The 27,979-nt window shown below is 40.9% G+C and overlaps 1 protein-coding gene across 1 annotated transcript in view; it reads left to right on the top strand.

Annotated features, from left to right (window-relative positions):
* The first annotated feature begins 2,577 nt into the window (after positions 1-2,577).
* LOC135489502 (5-hydroxytryptamine receptor 1A-like) overlaps positions 2,578-27,979 on the top strand; it is a 169,720-nt gene continuing 144,318 nt past the window's right edge. Inside the window, exon 1 of the mRNA XM_064774881.1 lies at positions 2,578-2,594. The gene's annotated coding sequence lies outside the window, so the exon portion shown is untranslated. The remainder of the gene's footprint in view (positions 2,595-27,979) is intronic.

Below are 27,979 nucleotides of genomic sequence, written 5' to 3'. Positions count from 1 at the left end.
GGGAATGTTCGATTAGGGCAAGTCGTAAAAGGCGTAAATAGGATGAAAAAAATTACGAAATGATAGTGACCTGTTCAAAGAAGGTTCTGTGCTGTCTTGTGTGACAAATGTCTCTTATCTGTGCAGTACGAAGCTCCTATTTCTGCCGTAGCTTCATTAATCTTTTTGATATCAAAACAAGTAAAAAAACAAAACAAAATTAAATTTCAGTATTAAACAACGGCGGTATCTTATTATAACTAGGGATGAAAAAGAAATCACATAACTTGACATTCTGAAATGCTAACGCCCAGGCCTGTTTTAAATGCGGTATCAAGGGCAAAATAAACGTAAGCCGGAAATTGCCAAGTTGAACCTTATACCCTTTCTAGAGATTCGTTTCAAATTTGCTTTAAGATTTTGATTAACACGAACTTTCGTTCCCATGACCCACTGCCCACTTGTGGCAGACATCTACCATAACCGTTGCCTTAGTTTTGCTCTAATCTTCCGAGCAAAACATCTTTTGATATACATTAATTGCAAGCAATTGGATTGGCGTATCTTGGAATTGAAACGGCTTAAAATTGATAAGCCTAATGCGAATCGACGGTGAGGATGATAGCACATTAAGCGTTAGCAGGAGAATGAGCAAACTTGATCTCGAAATGATCAGAGACGAGTCATAAAGGTGATTTATCATGAAGTTTTTGAACGAACTGCGTCGTTTTCGAAGTCGTAGATCACGGTGTGTCGATGCAAGACACCAGTATCTCCTATTCCTAATTTGAATTGCAGAAATTGAGGAAAGACGAAGTTTACGTTCGAATTCGAATGTTGGTCGTATAAATTGAGAACTTGTATTGGCTCCTGTTCGTTGTAGTGCATGAAGTGAAAAGAAATGAAATCGTAACAATTAAATTTGTCCGTTTTGCGATGAAAAGCGTGATTTTTCTGAATGAGATCAGATGGTCTTCGAAAATAATGTCATCCAAATGAAGCATACTAGTATGTTCCCAAGCCCAGGGTAGGTGATCACCAAGGAAAGTGAGAATGTTTCCTTGGTTCTTCTGGTTTTTAGAAGATTTTCACTTCACCTCCTTTTCTTGTCATTCGGGCACTCGACCGCAGGCCTGGTGACAACTGCAGACTTGGTGACCAATGGGCTTTAATCATATGAAATGAAGAGAGGAATTTTTGTCGGGGCCAGTCACCGACGTCGAAGCTGCGAGGAATCGCCGAAGACCTGCTGCCGATTTTGTCGCGGTGTACGACCTGTATTAATCATGATACCAGTTATGGTTGCGAAAATCTGAACCCGAACACAGAAGAGGAATTGACACTCGCAAGAGGAATGTTGTTATTTATTGCAAAATCACAACAGGCATGTCAACAATTCTATTACAACACATCCAATATACCCCCGATCAGAACGGCAATAATCGAAGTCGCTTAGTCAATATCGTTGCCATACGGGGCCAAACCCCCTGCCGTCGTGAATAAACAAGAAAAACCCCAGACCCGTCGAGTAATTTCCTTAACATGAGGACTTTCAATAAAGGCAATTTTCGCGTACAATTTCATAAATGGTTCCCCATCGATTCTAGTACGTGACTTAAATAGGTGATTTGTTTAATCTCAAGAAAAAGCGATTTTTCTTATCTACAGAATGCAACTGGTCGTCCCATTTGCATTTTGGACAGAAAATCGACATTGACAAAAATTCATTAAGAGAGACACTCTTCTCTGGTTTGATGAAATCGTGATATCGTATCACAGGCAGCGCGTTTTTATCATCAAAATGCTCAACCAATCTCTAGAAAACTCGGCAATTTATGTAATTCCTGGCACGGCTGCCCTCCTGTCTGTTCGAATTACCTCCCGTTTATGTCAACTTTGTCGTTTTGTTTATCTCCATGTAAAGGCTCAATTAACTGAGTGCACTTCTTTGATTCAAATTACGTTAACTGACAGAGGTTTGTCGTGAAGAAAAGTAAGGGTCGTCAAAGAGACTCGAATGCAAGCCCTGGACAAATACCTAACTTGATTAAGTGTGTGTACTTGTTTAACGCTATAAAGGTGACTTGTGAATCTACTTGTTTCTAATTTGATTTCAGTATATCAAAAACTTATTACATGAAGGAATAAGTTTTTGCTTCTATTAATAATCAAGTACAATTCGTCAAAACAGCTCTATATATGCGTAGGACATATCAATCAGATCACTCTCTGATTGGCTACAGAACTTGATTCGTTTTGGGCCCTTGATTACGCCTGGAAGTTAACACTAGTGAATCTAACGTGTTTTTTTTATAAACGACCAAAGATTTCTGACTGGAGTCCCGTCTGATTTTGAAAGAAACGCGATGCTAGAGAAGGCAAAAGATTTGATTAAACCTCTCGCTGATTCTATATCGAACCGACGCATTTTGGTCCCAAATTGTGGGAGTTCGCATTGCTGTCACCGCTTGAGATGGGCTAACAATAGCCGATGGCTGCTCATCGTCATGCCTGCCAATCTGAGAAGATTTTAATCTCTATTTCTTATTTTCTTCAGATTCGTGGATTGGATTGATTGGACCAAGATAATAATCATCTGAAGGACCAGTTAGAATGTAAGTAGACAACTTTTTTTGAATGCATTGTGCAAAGCGCGGTGTTTGTTAAAGTGAATTTCAATTCGGGATTTCGCACCACCAACTTATCGGCCAACATTGTGCATTTTCTAGGGCGGTGAAAATGAAATTTCTCATTTCCTGTTAATAAGTCCAGCGCAAATCAGTAAGCTAGAGTCGGTCTGATGAACCTGTGGACAATAGGGCCTGCAATAGGGTTCCATTCAGAATCTTGCGTATGACTTGATGATGCTTTGATACCGACTGAGGTGTGGTAAGGGCATTGTGTTCACTTAAACCTGAATATTCAGAACCGGTGTAATGTTTTGAGTGTTTCTGTTTTTGAGTGTTTCCCCTCATTGTTTGGGAACGCTCAAAAATAGATTGACAAGTTTTTCTGTGTATCCCCCCTATTGAAAAGTCGTGGTTACTCTAGCTGCCTATTGTTTGGAAACACTGACACATGGGGAACAACCACAGATGTTACACCGGTGTAGAAGTGGAAAATGTCCACTTGGAAACGTACAGAGGCCATGACTGTCAATAGCTCTGAGATTAAAGCGCACTCATGATATAATCCTTTGTTCATCCCACGTTCTATCCTGGGATCTTACTAGATCGATGAAATAAGAGTAATTTCATAATCATCCACAAAAGCCATTGCTTTTTCGACCTTGGTTGTTACTGTTTGTGATGGTATCGTCGTGTGGTGAACCTCAGTTGTTATATGCCTGGAGCACTTAGACAATTAACATTGACGAGGTCTTTCTTAATTTGGCTTTTCTTACTCTCAATAATGTTTTGAGCCAGGGGCATACTGCTGAGTGGACGTCCTTGGTTGTGTAATTTGTATCAAATGCACAGGTTGAACTGTTGTTATCGTTACGGAATATACATAATCTATTAGCATTTTGTAGCGTAATTTCATGTAACTTACTGGTGTATAAGTGGTTTGACATATGCCACTTAATAGTGAACGACTGTATTGGCAGGTCCGTCCAATTCAACTCTACATGTACGAAATTTTGAGATTTTCAGAGAACGAGGTACAATGTGTATTTTATTTTCTTAGGATGACGTCATCGAGGCAAAATGATGGTTTTGTATGATTGTTTCTAGGCATATCAGACATTTAAGGCACACTGTTTCAAAGGCACACAGTTTTAAAGGCACACTATTTCGAAGGCACACTGTTTCAAAGGCACACTATTTCAAAGGCACACTGTTTCAAAGGCAAACTATTTAAACGACATACTATTTCAAAGGCACACTGTTTCAAAGGCACACTATTTCAAAGGCAAACTATTTAAACGACATACTATTTCGAAGGCACACTATTTCAAAGGCACACTGTTTCAAAGGCACACTGTTTCAAAGGCAAACTATTTAAACGACATACTATTTCAAAGGCACACTGTTTCAAAGGCACACTATTTCAAAGGCAAACTATTTAAACGACATACTATTTCGAAGGCACACTATTTCAAAGGCACACTGTTTCAAAGGCAAACTACGACATACTATTTCAAAGGCACACTGTTTCAAAGGCACACTATTTTAGAGGCACACTGTTTCAAAGGCACACTGTTTCAAAGGCAAACTATTTAAACGACATACTATTTCGAAGGCACACTGTTTCAAAGGCACACTGTTTCAAAGGCACACTATTTCAGAGGCACACTGTTTCAAAGGCACACTGTTCCATTGCATTTCTGACGACCGCCAGCGCAAAAGTCGTCGTCAAAATGCCACTTTATTCTCATTCTTGTTCTCGGATCAAAACCAACAATTTTGTGATTAGCCTTCAAACAAAAAGTCAAGTCATTTTTACGAAGATAGTAACCACTAGAAACTCTTCGGAAGCGTGGGGAAAAGAAGTTGTTGTGCCTCGGATGCTGTGAACTAAAGTAAACAACAATATGTATCACATGTAAACATTTTAATTCTGAAAAAAAACAAGGACTTGAAGTGGTTTAAGTGGTCTAAGTCTTGAAGGTTTAAGTCTTGAGGGTAAAATTGGGAATCGACTCTTAAAGGAGACATGCACATAAGTGCTGAGTTTTGCAAGAGCTTGCTCTCCATGATTTTAATATCATCGTAAATTTACTTATCTGCAAAGGTGTGTCGGAAATTCGATGTGGACATGTACTCGTACCATAAAGAATATTCCCCTTTTCTCTGTCAATAGGAGTTTTCCTCGCGATCCCTCAGAATGTGATTTCACCCTGGGCCTCCGGCCTCGGGCCAGAGCAATCCATGCTGCCCTCGACAAATGGCAATATTTGATAACTGTTGCCTAGGACTTCCTCCCGCACCTTATCCGTCATCAATGGCTCTTGCTATCTCGAACGTACGGATACATATCTGCCGTCTCTGCGAAACCTGCGGGGAATGCTAGCGGCTACTGGTTTCTGAAAAGATAGTCAGCCGGCAACATACTTGATAACTCGGCAACTTGACAAGGGAAATAACATTGTCGGTCCACAATGTAATCGTGATAAACATGGGGAGGCGGATCGTATTGATCTTATGATCGTGATGATTGTAGCTGGTCAGTCAATGTCAAAAGTCCTTGCGAGGACAATAGCCAATATTCTTCGTGACTCAGCAACTCGAGTGGAAAATCCTCGGGGAAGATAACAATAACTCGCTGTTATACATGTTAAGGAACATATCATTGACATTATTGATTTGAAAGTCACTTGGAGACATGACAACTGGTGAATCAGTAGCAGGGAAAATTCTCGAATTTGAAACCCCCTGTCAGGTATTAACCAATCAGAAGACAGCTTCTGCTTGTTCCGCGGCGATGACTTAATAGGAGGGTTTTTATTTGTCAATACCTGGCACCTGACAGGAACTCTTGCATTATATCTGCTTAAGAAAAGTGGCGCATTGTCAGAATGATAACTTGTCAACTTGTCAGAGAGATAGCAGTATCATTTGACAATGTCACTATAATGTACAAATATCGGAAGCATGCCATGCATCGTACTAATTTTACAGGTCAGGTAGTAGTGATACAAAGAGGTCAGACAAGTGCTGAAATCCACCGAGCCAAATGGCGCCGGGTGATGTGGAGGGAAGTATATGTTGCAATTGGTCAATTGTAATGGTAGTTGATAAAGCTTGGAATCAGTGAAACCTTGGAACCAGTGATAAACCTTGGAATCAGTCCTAAAAATGCATAAAAACATGAAATAATGCCATTCGAACCTAACGTGGTTACGAATCAACATTTGGAGCTTATTCTTACATGATCAGATCGGAATTTTATGGTAATTTAGAAATCTGTCGCATATCCGATTCAATAGTCTATATTTTAGAACAACCCAGTTGAACCTCGCCTCCAGTGTACAGTACTGATCTCCCAAATATGGGAAGACACGCCCACCACACACCCATTATATGGACCAATAGCGCTCCTCTTATAAATACGCCACCACCACGCGGGGCCTATTTGAACTACGGATCGGTCTGTTCATACAGGGTGATACAGAGAAAATTGGGGGCCTGCCATGCATTATGCATGGATAAGGTTGACGACTATGTCTAGGCCTAATTGTCTATGATTGACTGATATTTTATAACAAACGATGAATAAAAGAAGCCTAGTCATGTATGTTTATTACCGAAGTTTGCGGATGAAAATTTCCTTCGCCGTGAGCGATTTCTTACATCTTCCAGTACGCATCGAGGGATGCAGAGATCTTTGTGACGTCACCAGTTCTAAGCGGGTTTTTTTTATTCACGTGTGTGTTTGTCCTATGATCTCGTGCATCTAGTACCGAGCATAATACTTTATCGTCTATGGAATACAAAACAATCAATCATAAAAACTAATTTTTGCTTCCATTGAAGAGAAATAAAATATTTTAACGACCACAGCGCATTGCCAATTGATGACGTCATCCTCCACATTAAAAATGTTGGCTTCTGAACTAACTGGCAAGTTGCTATCGATAAAGTCAGCTGGGACGAGACTGTCAGTTGGGAGGGTATAAATCGTGGAAGGAACGCACCCGATTTCCCGCGCTATTTGCACAGTGATTCCATGGTTTACATTGAATATTCCAAGGTTTATCAGTGTTTCCAAGGTTTCACTAATTCCATACTTTATCAACTACCAATTGTAATTGAGGTTTGGACTGTGAGTGTTCGACGCCAAGTGCAAACTTGTCTCGACCAACGCGAGTCAACAGCATTAGACCGTACAGGAATGTCATATTCGACAGGACATTCCCTGGAGATGACGATGCTGATTTACTCCTTATGCTAGAGATCACTCTTTCGCCAAGTGTTTTATTCAAATGCATGGGGTGCATACTATTAAGTACAGTAGTGGTACATCGACATTGGAAATCATAAAACAATGTTGGCTCATGTTGGCCTTGGGTTGCGGGGTCGCTGAAGACGATACTCATCAGTCTTGCGTTGTACGAAGATGCGATCAGTCTTGCGTTGTACGAAGATGCGTCACTCTTGTTGTGATTTTTTTTGAAAAATGCTTTTTGGGAACACACTGACATGTTGTCCATCAAGCTATTCAAGCTAATTATACAACGGAAAAAGACAGATTCCTGAAGGCGGTGTTGTTTGTTAGCACTTTAAGTCGGGTTCCCCCAAGGCGTACCTCGTCTTGATACTAATTCAGTGGCAGTTCGTGTCTTGCCAATTCCGTTTATGAAATAGCTATTGATATGCATTGGACGGATGTTGCCTTTGGCACCAGAGCAAATGTCTCAAGTAGTTTTCGCAATACCCGGAGGCGATATTACGAAATGGACAGGTTTTTAGAAAGGTGATGTAATTGCAGCCACCTGCATACTAATAAACGGTCAATATACTGGTCAGGAGTCCTTTTTTTGCACAGCGGAAAGAATTTTGGAAACCAATACCTCTCAGGCAAGCATTGTAGGGTTTCGTCACATGTTACCGAGTTGGCATAGGAATACACTTTTTAGCTCACCTCCAGAGAGGCGAGCTTATGTTATGGCGCGGCGTCCGTCGTCGTCGTCCGTTAGCAAGGCACGTTTTGTAACTGCTGGAGCTATAGACTTGAGACTTGGTACATATGTTTACTTATTTAAAAACAGCTGTGATACCAAATTTCGGGCCGGTTCGATTCCTTATTTTGCCACCAGGTGGCTAAAACCGAAAACAAAAAGTGCTATATCTCCCGAACTATGGGCTCGAACATCATCAAATTTGTTTCAATGGTACATGTAATGACGATACATGACATTATCATACGGGTTTTTATTTTGACCTTCTCTTCAAGGTGACAGAGGTCAAATATAGCGTAAATTGGCCAATGGTGGCACGTTTGGTAACTACTGGAGCTATTGACTTAAATTTAGTATATATGTAGCCCTATGTTATGAAACCTTGTACACTAAATTGCGGTCCGGCTCGATTTCTGGTTTAACCACCAGGTGGCTAAAATCGAAAACAGTCACATGTCTGTGAGGGAGGTGAGCACAATGACCCTGGCCATTTCATTTGATTCAGCGAACGCAAACTGCAAACAAAGCAATGACTTTCGCTGGGTATACTTTTTTCCTGGGTGCTAGCTTTCTGAGCGGAACAGTATAAGGTTTCTTGCATGTCACGGGTGTGGTTTAAAAACGGTGTTGCTTTTCTTACCTCAGCCGCATACGAAACGACCACTTTTGCTAAGTGCCTTCTTCGGCCGCGACAATGTTTTTTTAAAGCAAATAAATTTCATTCAGCATAGAACTGTAAGGTTTTTTGAGTGTGCGTGGAGTTAGTCACTTCTTCAGGCATAAAAGAGCGAAAAGTTCATATATCTTCGGTCCTTGCTTGCAGTCGCGTCGCATGAATGCTTGGATTCTATGCCAAAAACTCACGTCACGACATGCGATCGGATAAAAAAGTGTATGAAGTAACTTTAAACTAAGTGTGGGTTTTCTTTCACGCTTGAGCGACACACGATGTGATATTACAGCCTTTAGGAGGGGTATCTGTTTGAAAGTAGCGCCTTAAACCCTAACCGTAGTAATCAGTGTATGTAGCGCATTTGATATTCGAATTTAAAATCGGCTCTTGTCACTTTTGTGGTCAATGGTTTAGTATCAGCGGGTTCGATCCTCCGCCTTTTTGATGAGAGGGCGACTTTCCCTCTTCATAGCGTTCGTTTCTCTTGGTCTTTTTCTCAGTCACATGTAGTCCACCAATACTTATAAAGCGCATGTTTAAGGTTTATAAATTTCATTCCGTGTTCGCACCTCTGAAACTTCTCTCGCTCATGAAGTCGTATTTAAATATTGGATTTAGGGCTTAATGTCAAATAGAACGTTATCAGCTCGGGGGGACTCCGTAAGTGCTATCGGACACGATAAAAGCGGAAAGGTTACTGACAGAACATTAATCCTATATGTTAAAACCAGTATAACACGCACGAAAATTCGTTGTTTTTCGTGTAAGTAGTACATGATCATGCAGTCGTTTCGTAACTGGTCCTGCGTTGGGTTTCGCCGCGGTTGGGTTCGCTACAAGTGAAGACATCTGGCTTTTTCAAAAGCTAACTTTGTCTTGCGGGGCTACGGTATGGTTTGTCAATGTCTATGTTCTCCCTTTAATGATGTTGGGTAATATTGGGTAATATTGGGTAAAATTGGGGAAATGACTAGAAAAGATGTTGTTCTGCCGTTGTGGGTCCAAGTATAATTGCGCGTGTTTCACTAAATATAATGGTCGTTGCGGGGGACTTTTGCAATACATGTAGGTCCTTGTTATTCTCAATAAAGGACCTATTTTGAAACCTCATCTGGCTCGGTCTCCAAGCAACCCCGTCGGATAACTAGTATTGACATTACTGAGGACGCTGCAGAGATTTTTTATCGCGGCCAACTAATTGACCAAGACCCTGCTTGATTGATCTTCTTATCTCTGATGAGATAGAATGATCTCGGAAAGATATCTTTCGATTTTATGCTTGACCCAATATCCTAATGGCTTTCCCCGGCCCCTCATCAGACTGTATTGACCTGTGTCTGGGAATCGTATTGATGGCGTAGCTAAAAAATACGATTGTACAGTGTCAATTCAAGGGCCGGCTTAGGCAGGTGGCATCCAAAGCACGGGGCCAGGCTTGTGTTTAAAGCGCCGGTGTAACGTTTTTGAGTGTTTCGCTTTCCGAGTGTTTTCGCTCATTGTTTGGGAACGCTCAAAGATGTATTGACAGTTTTTTCAGTGTTTCTCCCTCGAAAAGCCATGGTCTCTCTAGCCTTCTGTTAACGGAAACACTGCTATATGTGGAACAGCCACGGACAGATGTTACAGCCGGCGGTTTAAATAAGTCTAGACTCTGGTTACTGGCAAATTGTTCCGGCAGTATTTCATGGCTTTATGTCTTCTTTTCTGTGGTCATCATCCTCCTTTCAGTCTTGCGCACACTGATCTACGAGAGTCCCCATCATGCCCTTCATGCCCTTAGCCTTGCAATCTAACCATACCAACATTACCCACCAGTCTCCGATATGGTCATATACTGTGGACGCTGCTTCTATTGAGCCAGTTGAAGGGCGCCTGTGCAGAAGGCCTATATTATTAGACTTACATGAATGTGAAACAGACACACTAAAACCGACTAAATAACGTCTAGACGGTATTTCCTGTAGGGCTCCCATGCCCACTGCTCCAGCCTGACGTTATCATTCCCTAAAACTTAGTTAAAACGGAATGACTTTCCCAACGGCATCAAACGTATTATATTGGGTGCCGCTAGTAGTTTTTATGACAAGTCTCCATTTCAGGGCCTACAGTTTCTAACAACTTATTTGGTTCTGTCTCCAAGACGGACAGATGGTGTATATAAGCTTCCCTATCGAATCTGATCCGCTGTAAAATTCTCTTGAACGGTCATGCGTCGCAAATCTGACAAATAGTAGCTTATTTTCTTCCCAACAAATCTGGGGTGAAGTTAGCCTTCTTACCGTACCTTGTATTAAGTGCCATTATTCATCTTTAAACTGGTGTTGCATGTCTACCTCTCATACGCTAACTTTGTCGCAAGTCTGACAACTGGTAGCTTGTCTTATAACTAGGCCAGATCAGATGGTAGATCAATCTTCATAAAACTGCCTCTGGCAGTAATTTATTTAGACTTTGTCAATTTATTGATTCAGGAAAATCCTTTCTGTCAGTTGCCTGATTCCGGTCGATGGGATTAGGAATCGATTCTAGTCATGAGGGAGCGCCGGGGCAATACTATCGAATGCGATGTGCAATCCAGCGTGAGTTTTGTGCCATTTGTGACCAGATGTTATGGGTCGGCTACTGTGCGGTTTGTTTCACAAAACGACCTAGTTATTCGGAGAAATCTCCACGCTGATTCAACCCATTAAATAAAACATGGCACTTTCTCTCAATCATACCCTACTTAGCCTTTTATAAGCCCAACCTTGAAGGTTTTTACCACATCGCGTATCAGGCGCACTTCTTTAGGTACTTCCGTCAAGTAAAGTCAAACCGATCGGGGGGAGTTGATTAGTCGAGAAAAAGCAACGACGGAGTGGTACGCTTGACGTAATGGTGCTTTATGGAGTCGAGTCGCTAACATGAACTCTGCAGGTGGCGGTTCAACGTCATGTATCTCTCTAACTCAAACGAGAAATGCCTCATTATTGCTGGTTATTTCTCTTCATAAAGGACAATCAGTAAAAGCATTTGGAACGACATTTTAGGGTCGTTTGTGCTGGTGAATGTTCTTCGATTGCTCAGTGGTGATTTTTATGTTGAAGGGCGGCTTAAATGACACGATGAACATACACCCAATTAGTGGTAGTGAACGCTATCGCCTATTGGCACGATATGTGGTTTATAAAGGCGAATGATGTTTCCTTCTTCAATGTCGTGAATAATACGCAGGTTTCGCCAAGAGCCAAGAACGGCGAGGTATTAAGCCTGTGTTCCGTTCTGAGGGGGTTAATATATTTTACCTTTAAGTTTCAAGGTTTTATTAATCAAAATTGAGAAGCTGTTATCTGGTCATTTCAATGGCTGGGTCAATATCACCTGTTCACAACTTGCTCAGTACTCGATGACCTCCTTTTAATATACCGATGCGAACTTTCAGCTCGCTCTTTTTAATCAACGTTTAGGGCCGTTATCTCGGAAGCTGACCACAACCAATTGAGGTTCTTCGACAGATGCCACCAGGAACCCGCACTGTTTGCAGTGGGATGAGTATTTTCATCCAAACATCATTTCCGGAAGCAGGAGAAACGCCCGGTCTCGGAGTCGCCGCCAAATTTGTTCATTACCGAGCCGTCAGCGCCAGACTTGGAACGGAAGCCCCGCATCTTTTGACTATACCCATGCTGTGGGTGGGGTTTGGCAATTAATTACCTGACCCCACATTGAGGACTGATCATTCGAAAACATCGATTCAAGCTGACTGTGTTTGTAATTACCATTTGGCCTGGCATTGAAACCTGATCATCGACATAGAGCGCGGCAAAATGCAAGGCAATGGCTTCAAAACATAGTTCTGCTTCTACCTGCAGTTCTGCAAATAGAAGCTGCAACACAAGTTTATATTTCAGCCTTTCGTATTTGACTTTGAAGCCTTTATCAGGTGTCTGTGTACAGTGCAGTTTCAGTCGCTTTTGATGTTTCAACTCTGACGTTTTAGCGAATGCGGGAATGCGAAGGTCCCGGTATATTATCTACCGACTGAGGTAATTTACGTAAGGCGAATATAGATATAAACGTCGAGTAACGCCTATTTTGGTATTTCCAAATGCATTCACTTGGTATAATGACTAAAATCGTTGAAGGCGATCATCATCATTCCTGAATTATTTGCTTTGATTTGGTAGACTACCCCCCCCCCCCCATTAGATCTCTTAAAGAGGATATCGCATGCTCAATACAATTTCCCTTGACTTCCCGCGCCTAAGACGGTATCAAAGCGAGCATGAATGAAACGGTCCCAAATTGCTACGCAAGTCATTAACCATTGAATTCCACCACACGAGTTTCTGGATAAAGCTCAAGGAGACAGCCTCACGTCACTGCTACCAGCGCGACTGGTCATTAGAAATCCTGAGAGCACGCCGGTACCAAATCAAAGTAAATGCAAGTCTTCTTCAGCTAGGAGTATCAGCCCTGCTGAACGCATCTTCACCATACTGATGGGCCGGGAGCAATAGAAGGTGATATCACAATACTAGCACTAAGCCTTAGCTTTCTTGCAAGATGAAATGAAGGTATCGTGTAGCGCAAGGCAACTAGCCTTGTATTTCATCGGTATCCTTGATTCGCGTCTCCCGAGTGTAGCTAGAATCTCCGCGATGTCCTCTGCTGTCTCTCCATGATGACTCATGCAGCTCCAATCAATTCCTATTAAAAGGGTGGAAAAGCAATTTAGATCTAAATCTACGGATGTCTTTCATGCTGTTTACTTCAATCCCAGCAGTTTGTTCGAGATTGCCGATAATCGTGAAGACATTAAGAAGAGAAGAACATTGAATTAGACCTGGCATCCTATTTCTTCCGTGCTAAAACGGAGTGCCAATCATTTTGCTCAGCGAGCGTGCTAGATTCGGGAACATGGTGTTTATTGTTCAACATGCAATTATACCACTGACATCAAGAGGACAAAAACAAATGAAGATTGACTTCATGCTGTGTGTTCCCGGTGTAAATCTGTGGTTTTTTCCCACATTTCAATTTTTAATGAAATAGACAGAGAGAGAGACCATGGCTTTTCAATACAGGGTAACAAGGACAGAAAAAAACCTGCCAATATATACTAATTCAGCATTTACACTCAGAGAAACGGAAACTATACACTGGTGTAGAAATTTTATATTTCCGAGGATAGAATGTCTTGGGGGCAGAGGATTCAATTGTGAGCTTTCAATCACTTAAGGAATGACAGTCATGACCTTTATAGAAAGAACCATACCATCAGTCAGAATACAATCGGCCAGCGAGATAGCTCAACATATGTTAGTATGGTTAAAGCATGGATCATCTTGTGGATGCCAAGATGGAACACCACCAAGGTAGCAAGATGATGTATTGTTCACCGATGTTTTGGATGTATGGCGTGTCTTACAAAGAAAAAAATAGGCCCTGTTTGCAGTTTAGAAACGTCGACGTAAACAAAGTACATGCTTTATACGATTTTAGAAACGTCGACGTAAACAAAGTACATGCTTTATACGATTGAGTTGGGTTTTGAAAATAAGACATGGGTAAAAAATACGGTACTGGGTTTATACTGGATTGTAATGCACAGCTTTTCATGCAGGTAGGACCAAGAAACTGTTTGTACTCTACAAGTATCTAGGCCGTTAACCTGATCCCTGCTGATCGACTGATATGTAGTAAGCACTTGTTTGACATAAGCGAAATAGCTCATCAACAAGATGTTGATTAGCCTTCTAACTTATTCGTTCTGTTCGGGATGCCTGACTGACAGGTATATGTTTCCCGGTGGCCTGTATGAATGAAAAGGTGAAGCGCCGGCACATGAAGGCAAGAAACAGTATTGAATCACTACTTAAAGTAAAGAATGTTTACCTTGTTGTTCTGACCAATATAGCACTGTAGGGTATACTGTAGGTATACTTAACATGCCCGCCGGTTCTAGAAGCGTTTTCTAGGGAGCGCCAGCTATCTCTCAAATTGTAGCTCTGTGGGGTTGGTTTGTCTGAGATCCATCTCTATCGATTCATCACAGCCCATTAGACCTACATGTAACGCCAAGTTAAAGTTAACGCCGAGATAGTGACCATTACTTGTTTTAAACACCCGAGCTCTGGACCCCTATATCATTACCACAAGGATTAGCCCTGGGCCGGAATAATTAACCACACAGCCAAATATCGATTGATGCATGTAACTAACTCACGATGCTTATGTAAAATTGCTTATTATGTGGAATATTCAAATCGATATTCGGCTGGTCAGTGGTGGTAGAAGCCAGTAGCTTGTTTACACTTTCACTATAGTATGGATTCATTAAGTGCGCGGATCTACCGGACATGGTCGTTGGAACCTACCCAAGGAACCTACGCGAAAAGCTGCCTGTTTGAATTAATTCGACAACTGTTATTGAGGTAAGCAATTTATACTTGTTTTCAGTAGTCGTTCGACGTCGTAATTCTAATGTGGGCACAGTAGTGCAGACATACCAAAAGCTTGGGACATGGATCCATATCCAGGTTGCCATATCATGTCTTAATAAGCCCAAGTTGTCTAATCCTGACTTATTTAATAAGAAAGAATTATCGACATTCTTGGAGACGTCGAAAGACAGTTACAGCTTCCTGAATTCCCTAATTGTATTTCCTAGTGATTGATGATAGCGGACTTCCTTGAAATCGATGGTACCTATTGCACATTGGTACCTGTTTTCCTCATGATAATTAACCGATGGTACCTAACTTTCTTTTGGTCAATGGTACCTGTCTTCCTCATATCAATTGATGGTACCGGTATACCAGACTTCCTATTGGCAAATGGTACCTCGCTTTCTGTAAACCAATGGTGCCAGACATCCTTCTAGACAGTAGTACCTGACTTCAAATGGGCTGAAGATGCCAAACTTCCTATTGACCAATGGTACCTGACTTCCTTTAGACCAATGGTACCTGACTTCATTTTGACTAATGGAACCTGTTGTTTCCCGTCGAAAGCGATCTTGCCTCGCTCCTGAAAGCATAACAGGAATAACAAATTGACTAAATATTTTGATCTAGGCAACCAACTCCGCTTCTGGTCCCTCCACATCCGCGGGCTGCGTTGATTTTTGCTCTTGCGCAAGAAAAATATTCGGTAAGCGCTTGGCAATGACCTTCCCCAGACATGCGATTAACAGGCTAAGACGAAGAAAGGGCGTCGAGCCGGAAAAAAAGCGAAACGAGCAAAACTCTCGCCGCCTTGAAAAAATAAGCATTATTCTTCCTAAATGTACGATGTATTTGATCGGGAAAGTCATCCACAGTTCAACCCTGTAATACATGAATTTATATTTGACAAACGCAAGATGACTGCATCCAGCGCTTTCTGGTAAACACCACATGCTCCAATCATACTTTATACATCGCAACTTCTGGCCGATATTAATGTCAACACCATGTGACTGTCCGCAAAATCAATTGATGTTTTTACCTCGTCCAATTTCTCGGAATGCTGTCGTCAGCAACTGTGACCAGCAGACGTTGACAATATTTTACGCAATCGTGTCTGACTATGACTAACACTTAGATGATTTATTCGGCCAGCAGATCACGAAATATTTTGGCCGAAAATGGCATATTCCTCTGCGCGATCATATTAAAGATAACCTGTAGCAAAACGGTTCTAAAAATGGGGAGTTTTTAACGGCCCGGTTAAAACCTAAGGCTGAAATATGCTTCCATTGATAAATTCTAGCAGTTTCGAGTTCCCCTGATCAAGTTGTTGATTACGGAGCCAATGAGCTGCATAAGAAGTAATTTAGTTATTTTTACCACGTTCAGCTAGTCTGAATAAAGACTTGTGCCATGACTGGATCTCTTTAAAGACCTCCCTTCGAATGTCAACCGATTCAATTGAGAGGGTGCCCTATTTTTTACGGTAACTAAAATTGCATAAGTCGCTTTGCTTGTTTTAAGTCTGATTGTTTTTGGTGTTTCTTTAAAGTCAAGACGCAGTTGGTGTACTGCGATGAAGCTATACAGTGTGTGTAATCATGAAGCTAACATAATGTTATCGTCATGGAACAACATCAAGCATATCGATGACATGATACTGTAAAACACAATATTTTTGCGGGCGTTTCATTTTTGCTGATTTCGCTAATAATCTCAATTCGCGAAAATATAATCGCAAAAAAATGTTCTAATGAAAAAAATTAAAGAAATTCCGTAATCAGGTAACATAAAGATTATCAAAAATATGTTGTTCAGAAAGTTTTGCGTATTGCAGAAATAAATGGTACGAAAATGTGTGTCAGTGAGTCATAATCTCTTGGTGACATTATAGAAAGATGTTCACTGTTTCGCCGGCTCTGTAAGCACTTACATGATTCACTCTGGAAATGCCCACTACATGTATTTCTTACCCAATTCAAACGCATCTCTTGTTTATTGTTTGCCACGACATATCTCAAGTACCAAACAGAAGTAATCTGCCAACTGCTAAAGGCTATATAAACTCTCACCCCGGGAATCGAACACTGACACTGCCGTTTTTCTTCAGCTCTTTCAATTTTCCCATGACAAACATTATTATCCGAATAAACAAACCAGTTCTCAATCTCAGCCAACGACGGACGCATAGAATAATAACAGATATTGGCCAACCATCGAAAAATACAACGGGCAATTTTGCAAGCCATTGTCTTCTCGCCTCTCTCTAGTCCTTCAATAGAAAATTCAATGCAAGGTGCTAAGTATTTATATTTAGCAAACATACATCCACACCATTAATTCATTATTCATGCGAACACATAGTGTTTACCTTTCATTGAAAGATGGAAACTGTGAGTCTTCCTGTATGGATTTTGTCAAATCCTGGATAATAGTCCATTAATATTGGAAATACGCACTGCAACTGCAAACTATGCACCCGAACCTGAGGTCTACTTGGCATGGAGATACATCCAAAGTGTAAACTAATCTTGCGAACTGCAACACATGGGAGCGACCCGATGCAATTTGCAAGAAATTAATTAATCCTTAAAATATCGAATATCAATCTTGAAGAACGCGTTGAATAAAACGTTCGATATGCTCTGTGGATACTATTGATCTATGTGGAGACCAGTGCTAGAATATGAGCCCAATGATGTAAACTGGCACTTCTTGCCGTTACGTGTAGTGGCAGTAGGCAGGTTTCGCAACCCTTACGAACATTGAAAACCTAGTACGAAGGTCTGTGTCGTCAAGTCCATAATTCATTTACATGACACTCGTAGGTCATCTTCCATGTACCTAGTTGTAGGAGGAATCGTTGATAAATAGATTTAGATGCTTCGTATTTCGTCGCCGTTCATAGCTCGTTTTAAGTTTTGCAAAACCTGCCTATAGATGTTAAGAATAAACGTACCAAGTTTGGTTAAATCGGTTCATTAGTTTGGTGGCAATTTGCCCTTAATTTGGACCTATGACCTTCAGGTTTTTACCTTATGACCTTGACATTTGACCTACCTGTGTCAAACCGGCATCATCCTGGATAATCTTACCAACTTTGATTTAAATCGGTTTATCAGTTTGATGTCATTTGACCCGTGCGCGTAATTTTGATCGCATGACCTTGATGTTTAATCGTATGACCTTCACCTTTGACTCCCCAGTGCAAACTGGCATCAACCTGGATGATCGAACCAAGTTTTATTGAAATCGGTTCAATAATTTGGTGCGAATTTGATCGTGTGTGTAATTTGGACCACATGACCTTTACTTTTTACCTAATTACCTTGACTTTTGACCCTCCGTTAAAACAATATCATCACTGGTATCAGCCTGAACCTAACAAGTTTGATGGAAATCGGTTCATAACTTCGATGGCAATGGCCCATTCATATTATTTTAACCACACGACCTTGACGTTCTACCCTATGACCTTTACCTTTGACCGGCCAGTGGCAAACTGGTATCAACCTAGGTAAATGTACCAAGTTTGGTGGGAATCGGTTATAGTTGGTAGAATATTTGCCCGTGTGCGTAATTTAGAAAATGCGACAGTGTCTTATGACCTTAACCTATGACCTCGTCGACATCTTTAGGGTCATGTGGGGGGGGGGGGTCAAACTACACGTGAGATCAAAGTTTTGTGTCAAACAGGCTAAGGACCCTGGAGGAGCAGTGAAACATACAAACAAACAGACAGACAGACAGACAGACAGACAAACAGCCCTCAATTTATGGCATAATGATAGTGATGACTCCTTAGAGAGCAACGTGTCGATCAGAAGTATCTTTTTTTAAGTATCCAACAGCATGAAATATATCATGAGGAGAGATGAAGACGCACAAGCTCCTAAACGAGGCAGTTTCACCATCTACCGTCTACCCACGCATTCGTCACTCAAACGAAGTGCCAAACATCTTCAGATCTTGAATAATTTAAACGAAACAATCAATGACTTAATGAAGCGCAGACCGTCAATATATAAGTAAACGAATGGAGCAGAAGGTTGGTAAGAGAGCAGAAAGTAGTTGTAGTCCTTTACCAAGCGAGTGGGGATTTTCTAATGCAGACACGCTAGCAACCATTCCTCTATAGATGCTATTCGGCCTCAAAATTTGATGACATAATACAATTTTGAACCTGTCTTGACCAGTTCGTTAATGGCAGTTAAGGATTTTGGGAGAATTCCACAGTTCACGATCCGATGAAGTATGCGAAGGTGTCCAAATTTTGTAGAAAGCCCGCAGCAAAATCGGTAAAAAAATCAATTCATTGATGAAATCAGGCAACACTGCTGAAGTATACAATTTGAGATCCTATTGGTGATGAAAAATAATAACATTTTCATGTTGTAAACCAGTTAAAGGAGGTGAACATCTTTGGATCGCAATCATTTCGCACAAGGAGCACACGACGATGCCCACTCGTGAGAAAGAAACATCAAGACAATGAGAAGGACGTGAGCTGGATCGCCAACAACGACGCCACAAAGACTGTGAAAGAACAAGTATGGACAAAGATTCAAGATACAAGCCATATAGCTATCTCTGTCTGGAGGATTATGTGGTCGATTCTCTATCCTCTCCACGTACATGTACCTCTTGGTAAATGAATAAATAACGCTGCGTATGCTGTATCGCCCAATCAAAGTAAGTTGATTGATATGCGTGCTTACAGTACCCAGAGGACTTCCCCGCATAATACTAAGTCACCAGAACTTTAAGAGAAAGAAGCACGTGCGCTTCAATTCAAAAGCATCGTTCTATACTGCAAACAGCATGATATCATTAAAAGATCCGTGTGTCAATCAATCAATCAATCAATCAATCAATTTGTATTGCGCCCAAATTATAAGAATTACTGTTTAGGACTCTTAGGCGCATTGAAAAAGCGTGCCTCATGACGTTTCTTAATACATCGCCATCGGACGTACCGTCGAGAAATACGTAGTACAAAGAAACGTACTTTTATTTTAAACTCATCTTGGTGGAATGTACTCGAGTGACATACCCCTTTTATTTCACGTCATAAGTTTATAACTGGCAGCAGTGCAAAAAGTTTCCGGTGCGTGTGTTAGGGAATGCAATATATCTGTGCTCATTGCAAGGCATATTAAGATGAATAATGCCATTTGATATTATAAATTATGGCCATACGAAAAATACCACTTCACATCATCTATGATAGGCAGTATTATTAGCCTGGCCTATCACCCTGTACATCGCTTTGTCCCAGCTTGATTATGATATAGATTTAGATGCCTCTTCCCAGGTTCCATACAAACATAGTCGCCGCTTCATGATTATGTAAGCACTGCTTGGTGAAGCTGCAATGAATAGAGAGGGCTTGATAAATAGAATGTCTGATCAGGTCGACAGTGGTGCTAAAAATAGCAGATCTGCAGGTAAAGGTCAGAAAAATACTGTCTCACTGCCTCACTGCTCACATTCATTACCTAAAGCGCTCACGTCTAAAGATGAGTGGCCTTCTTTCTCTTGCAATGATTGCTAAAGACATAATCCGAGGCTGATAAATCCTGTCGCAGTCAGAGCAGCTGTTGCGGTAAAAACCCGACGCTATCTATCTTGTGGTATTCAGCTGAAGCGCACGCAACGCAATCTCGTTTCTTGGACATTTCTCCGATATCTGTCAATCTGATTGCGATAACTCCACGATAGCTTGGCCAGTAAATGGCATATCGAGTATTACTGCAGGTGGGAATGTCGGTGTTGTCGAAAGTAAATGTCCCACACAGTCTGAGTGGGCTCTTGCGGGCAAACCTCTCCGATCGGACCACTAAAAAGCTATAATTCGTTATAATTCTCGGCTACGTGGTTCATTTTCGGATCTTTGCTATTCGAATCATTGGAATTGCTGGTGGTTTATACGTCAAAATCGTCTAGCTTGAAGTCAGTTTGTGCAGTTAATGGACATTGGGGAGACAGTCGTGAAGACTATTTGCCCGACAAGAACGTTTGATATCGCAGTTGTAGTCTTTGTTTTATCCATTGACAGATCGAATCGACTAATTTTCCCTTTTAATCAAGTTCATATCCTATCATTTTCGCAAACGCTGCCCCTTCTCATGAAGAAAATTACATACTGATAGAGCAAAAAAGGGAAATCTGAACAGTACTATTGAGAGGTCAAATGATTTGGACCTTTACTTCTGACGTCGACTCTTGTCCGATGGCCTCTATTCCCCTAGGCACCGCATCGATAGACGCGTTGGGCCGGGTCATTGCTTTATATCATGAACGCTAGACTGGAAGGAGGTGATCAGCAGAGCGTTATAGCCATATCTAGCGATGGGTCATTTGAGCCTGCCATCCATCATAGGTCGGTCTTTGCTAGGCCGTGGGAGCGGAGGGATGGTTATTGACGTACGCGAATACACAATGATCTCCAAGGGAGAAGACTTCGGTTTGAACTGAATTACTATACGGGACAGTATTTATGGGCGGTTATTTCCGCATAAATAGAGGTTGTCTCAAATAGACATTTTATGTCGTGTTATGACTCGAATAGAAAGCAGCAAAGATTACGTAAAACACTCATTTTACCCAAGAACCATTAAAGAATGGAATGCACTCCAATTCGATCCGGAGCAATGCGGAAATGTGGACCAGTTCAAAACCAAGCTGCTGGCCACAAGACGCACACCAACGAGTGAATAGTATACGAGAAGAAGCGTCGATGATGTCCCCAGCACCACTTACGTCATTATGAACTGTTTACCACACGTTAATTGTTAATTTGGACATTGCATCGACTTTTAAAACACGTTTACCCTTCCCTCCGTGCATGGGCAAACTGTCCAACTGCCACAACCTTCATTAATGAAGTAGAGTAGTTTAAAAGAAGAAGAAGAAGAAGAAGAAGTAGACGTTTGGTGGCGCTTTTCAAATAGACATACACTCAAATAGACGTTTGGTGGCGCTCGTATCTCAAATAAACATATATTGTCGTGTTTTCTGATTTTTGTGTATAACTCAAATAGACGTTTGGTGGCGCTTTTCCGCAAAAATGGAAGTTCCCCAAATAGACGTTGTGTGGCGCTGGAATCAATTTTAACGAGGGCGACAGCGATATTGACATTATCATTGCGGTAAGCGGCGGCGCTATTGCATGTATTGCATGCACATTTGATGTACTTGTTTCTCTCTTCTTCTGCCATAGCTATACACTGACAATCCAATTACAATTAAAATGAAATGGTATTAAGTCTCGATTTTCCTTAGATACGCGCGCAAATAGCCATGTGCACTGCTTAGAGCAATAACAATAATATCGTCGTGGCAGATAAACCAATTCCAAACTTGCTCCAGAATTGCCTCACGCCAGCGCCACACAACGTCTATTTGGGGACCTTCCATTTTTGCGAAAAAGCGACACCAAACGTCTATTTGAGTTATACACAAAAATCTGAAAACACGACAATATGGGCCGAATTTACGAAGGGTGTTTAAGAGTTAGACGCGTGTAAATTCTACATAATCAGTTTCAGGGCCTAATGCGGTTTTCATGAAGAAACCCTGCAAGGCCCTGACTCTGTCTATTCAGACATTAAACGCTGTTTTAAGCTAAACACCCTTTGTAAATTCGGCCCTTAATGTTTATTTGAGATACGAGCGCCACCAAACGTCTATTTGAGTGTGTGTCTATTTGAGATACGACACAATATGTTTATGTCAGGTACGTCTCCGTTAAAACGAGCGCCACCAAACGTCTATTCGAGTCATAACACGACATAAAATGTCTATTTGAGACAACCTCTATTTATGCGGAAATAACCGCCCATACGTATTATAAATGTTATAAAGAACGTTGCCAAAGTGGGTAATGAAAGTGGAGGTCGTCGTTGAGCTTGAAAGAGCTCAGGGCCAAAAAAACGATCTCCATGAGAGAAGACATGATTTCGAACTGAATTACTTATTACACGGGGACTGTGTTTTAGAGAGCGTAGTCAATGTGGGTAAGGAAAGTGGAGGGCAGTGTTGAGCTAACTGGAAGAGCTCAGTGCCAAGAAAAGAAGATTAGCCTAATTACAATTACGTAGAAAACTTGGCGTGCTATTGGTCAAACGATCGGCAGCACGATGTCAATTTCGTTCAGAGATAAATGTGAAGTTTAAAAAGGTAACTAAAATCGTTTAACGTGACAAGAAAAGGAACATTTAGATTTCGGTAAACAGTGAATCTCGTGGATATAGAAAAGTAAAGTTAAAACGAAAATTCTCATATTTGCAGACCATCACTATGGATTTCCACGACCATCAGTAGATGGGCTTATCGTACCATAGGGCTATTTCAGCATATCAGGTGTCAAAAACTGACAAACCACAAAGCAGTTATTACAAAATGTTGTTTCACTGTCATGACGTGACATCAAAACAAACAGCAAAAGCATTCCCCCCCAAAATATATTGATAACATCCACCCCACGGAACAGCTTTCATGAATTCGATAGGCCTAAAGCGACAAGGGCCAATAAAAGTTTGAGATACATTGAAGTAAAGTTCTAATAAAGACCAATGACCTTTAAAATATCGCAGAGACTATTAGGGCACGCATAATAGAATGTTTTGTCCCAGAGATACTTTATTCGGGGACATTTAAAACCACCGCACCAGATCCAATATATAATTGTTCAATAAATGGTATACATGTACCTGGTTCCGTTGAAAGAAACAATCTGTTTGGAGCCCAGGCAACCATAGACAACGCTGGACCCCTGGATCAAGAGGGAGATTTTAATGGCAGTATGTCAGAGACAATAATAGAGAGGAGAATGCACAATTACCATTTGTTTGTATGAATCTGCTCTTGCCATTTCTACAGTGTGAGGGTTTGCCGGCAAAGAGTACATATGCATGATGGGAACAAAGAGGCTGGGGATCCTCACTCTGTCTTAAGTTAGATTTGTAACGAGTGCAAAATGATGGGACATACATTAAAGGGCAAATTCAATCATGTTATTTTTTTACTGTGGCATTGTTTGTAACTGCATTTTTATTTTCTTGACACACGATTAAAGACAAACGGTGAACCCCTTTAACTTTAACAAATTCTGCTGTATCCTTTTACATTATTGTTTTTTTTTCGATTTCTATATAGCAGTACGAGTATCATTGTCATTCTGAATTCTTACATAGAAAACGAGATACCTTTTTTAATCTGGCTGACAATAGCAAATCCAACTCAAAGCCGGGAAGATAGATAAAAGCTGGCGCTCTGACGCATGCGTAATACTTTGCGAAACAGACAGTCTAAGATGTTTTTCCTTTTTTATGTTTTCTTTTTTAAACATAGATATATGAGCGTGCGCTGAACGAACATGAGCAAATACCGATGGTCGAATTGAAAACAGTACCTAAGTTGAATAATGAATAATGTTAGTTCACAAAAGGCGACGAATTGATATTTCTTTTCACCATGTGGCGGTATACAGCTCACAGCGTGCATGATCTTTTGCTTCAGTCTGAACTATGGCATTCTCCTGAAAGTTAATCTGTGGATATATCGGCTTTTACCTTCCGATGCGTTGTAGCCCAAAAGTACAGCGCACAACAGTTGAAAGCAGCATTTTGTGGCTTGGCAATCTTTTGTGAAGTTGCCTTCTTGAAAGTGATGTTGCTTGAAGACAAAGCACAGACGAACAGTGAAAATAAAAATAATAAGCCCATTTGCTACACTTGGTATTCTTAAAACGTATGCACCTTGCTTCTTGGAAAATTTGTTCGAGCATTGATCGAAAGTTTACTGTTGCGTTAGGTGCCGATTTCTGAAATTCGGGATTACTTCAAAAAACGGTAGGTACATGTTTCCTTTTTAAACCAAGGCCAAATCTTTTTCAAAAGCTTCGTGAGAACCAGCAGATTGCGTTAGATTGTTCCGATTAATCGACATATTGCTCCATTTTCTGTTACGAGTTCGCAAAGTGTTGTGATAGGATGAACTTACCATCATTTTACTAGAGCAAATTTTTTTCGAAAGTCCTGCAAGGTGCTTTTCTGATTGGTTCTATTTCGAAAGCTGTTCACGCAGCGGCAAAATTTGGAACGATCTGTTTGCAATTTATACGGCTAAAAGTTCTGCCAATAAATGTGGCGTTTGTCAATCCCTGTTCATCACTGTTGACATATTGTGTAATTTATACAACTATAGCAGCCAAACTGCAAATTCAACGCAATAGCGAGATTATATAATGTACAATTATCTATACCGGTATTTATACGTAATTGTAATTCATAACCATTTGATGAGCGCTGTCTTGGGGAGTTCGCAAATGTAAATGTAGTAGTCCACTTTATCGTAGAGAAATTCCACCAAGAATTCCACGAAGGTCGAGGCCACGTCCATGCGAGGGTCAACCAGTGCATCGTATGTTACAGTAAATTTACGAAGAATCGTACGTAGTAGAGGATTTTCCTTATGATACGACAATTATATGCTTTATACTTGGTTTGAAGTTAACTTTTTTGACAACTTAATAAATACCGTCCTTTTGTCGGACGGGTCTATTTTCGGACGCAGAAGAAAGAGGGTACGCCGATGATGGTTGCCTAGAAGACTGGTGTAGTCTCTGGGTATAATAGACAATTCTGTGAAATGATTTCAATGTGATATTGTAGACCCCAGGCATATACTGCCCATGACCTTGGCGATCCTATTTCTGTGGTCTTACACGTAAATGATATTAACCATACGCACTCCAGTGAACGCGGCAAAGATAAACCAATGCACGTCAACATACCTTACTGTTCTGAGCTGGTGGATATTTTTTTAAGAGACTTCTATCAACACTTTCTGTTTTCTTAACCCGCATGCCAACAGATAGGAGAAGTATTCTGCTGAAAAGTCATACAAACTAGGCCAGAAAAGCAGCAACCGATTCTATAGTACAGTACAATATTTCGATGGAAATACAAATATTGCTTGCCGGACCGAGTATAATGGAGCACGGAAAGCATTATGCTAGCAGCCTAAAGATACGAATTTATTTTGCTTTACCAAAATGCTTACAGGATTTTTAACGCCAAGTTGTGGAACAAACTTTTTTGGTAGTTTTTGCGTGTTGCTTCGTTGATACTGTGCGAAAAAATATCAAGGTAGGTCGGCCTCGACTCAATTCTATACTGATTTTCAGGCAGTCTTCTATTATCTCGAGCTGCAAAATGAAACAAAAATTTGGTTTATTCGCGGCTACTATTCATTTTCAGTACGAATTTAAGCAATTGGAAACTTTCAACTTCGATCAAATACAAATTCAAATGATACACGTAGGCCTTTAACACGATTAAGGCACTTTCTCAATTTCTCAAAACAATGTATTTCCAACGAAAATGACCTCAGGACAGGTGTCGCAACTCTAACTATGCATTTGTTTTATTGTCTCCTACATGCGCTTCATTTTCCCACACCAATAAACCACGTGTAGTTCACCGAGTTGAGCAAACAAACATCAGTAGCCTCGGAATGCATGCGCAGATGTTAAATCAGGGTATTTAAATCGACCATCGGACGCGTTATGCCCCCCAGTTATCGCTGTCCTTATGACAAATTTTCGTCAATCTTCCATCTACCTGTGGTCAACACCCATCATTCTCCAATACTGCACCAAATTACCATGGCGTGCACCGATTGCAAAGTCACAAGACACACCTTGACGGTTTTTAGGCAGGCAATTTGCCTCGAGTTATTTTACGGGGTTACGTGATGAGCGTTCCGATAGCCTTCTGCAGGAAATGCCCTGCCTAAGTAAGCCGCGGCTGATCACCGCACAGTGCGGGATAATGATGTCACGTCCTCCTGGCCCGAGTATGTGCCCACAAGTGCTTCCCATTATATGAAGATTTACTTCAACGGACGAGGATTATGGATATTCGGGACAAAGAATTATCGCCCTCAATATCTCTTGAATGCACAAGAGATATGAATACCCGACAAATCGCGGCTAAATATCGTCTCGGTGAATGCAGATGAGTGGTTTCAACTCCAATGTTGAATATCATATATGCTGCGAGAAGACGAGGAGCCGTTCGAACCGATATCGCTGTCAGTAAGTGTTAACCTGGTAGAATCCAAGCGTATAGTACATTGTATGTAGAAAGCTTGGCTGTCTAAATCTTTATAGGTTTTGTAGCATGTTAACTGTACATTGCTTCCCAGGTCGGAAATCCAGATACGATTCTTATAAGATTCTTTGTTAGGATCTTTAATGTTAGTTAGCAAGATTCTTGTAAGAAAGATTCTTAGTTAAGATCTGACCTAAGAATCTTGTAAGGATTGTACATGCACAAAACCGAACTAGAATCTTTTAAGTCAGGATTTTCGGCTTGGAAAAGAGATAATTCTTCCCCCCCCCGCCCTCTTTGTTTTCCGAGTAAGTTATATTAAAAGTATTTCAAAAATACTCATAATAAAATTTTAAAAAATAAAAAAATAAGACCTTTTACTTCAGCGCTGAGAAATCAATGATGTATCGTCATTTTGGACGACTTCGGTTATATTTGGTTTTCGATCGTGTTTTTCCCGATGCACAGAAGACGATGTTGGTTATTTCTGCCGCAAAACAGATAATCACTGTATTAGGAAGATATTTCAATATCTGCACGACGTAATGATGTCTTACAATACATCAATCGGCCATAGCTCCTCGATTTCTTACCTTGACATGTGGGTGGAAAGTTCACCTCAGTGGTTCTTGAGAGCATCGAAAGTGTACAAAATGAAAAACACGACAATATAATTTTTCTCGACAGAAGCTTAAAGTAGCCTGTTGTGGGTGGTCAGGAAATCCCAATCGAGGTGTCCCAATCACGAAAATGCGCTCATACTAGCTATTTAGCTACTACTATGACTTGATTGTTAGTAATTATGTCGTATCGACTCGGTCATAACTAAATAATACCATCTCAAGCAGTCACGATGCAACCACATTTCTGCAGTGCTTCAATGTCTCCACGTCCATGCAGCCCGGGCATGCACCAGTTGTGCGTGTCGTGCAGTATTGCTTGTCATATATAATCAATGGTGCAAGTTGAGATTCATTAGCAATGGTAATCTCACTAATTAAGCGATCGTCATTTTTAACAGAAATATCGACTTTGTAATCGATGGATGGGGATAATAGAATTGTGTTTTCGTATCGACCATAAGCAAGTTGGACGGGGTGTACAGTCAAAATAAACGGGGATTCGTTTCTGACCACTTACAACTTTGCGCTCAGCC

This window comes from Lineus longissimus, chromosome 6, assembly GCF_910592395.1.
Source record: "Lineus longissimus chromosome 6, tnLinLong1.2, whole genome shotgun sequence".
In the NCBI taxonomy this organism is placed as follows: domain Eukaryota; kingdom Metazoa; phylum Nemertea; class Pilidiophora; order Heteronemertea; family Lineidae; genus Lineus; species Lineus longissimus.
Note: the sequence above shows the minus strand (reverse complement) of the source record. Positions and strands in the feature narration are given on the sequence as shown.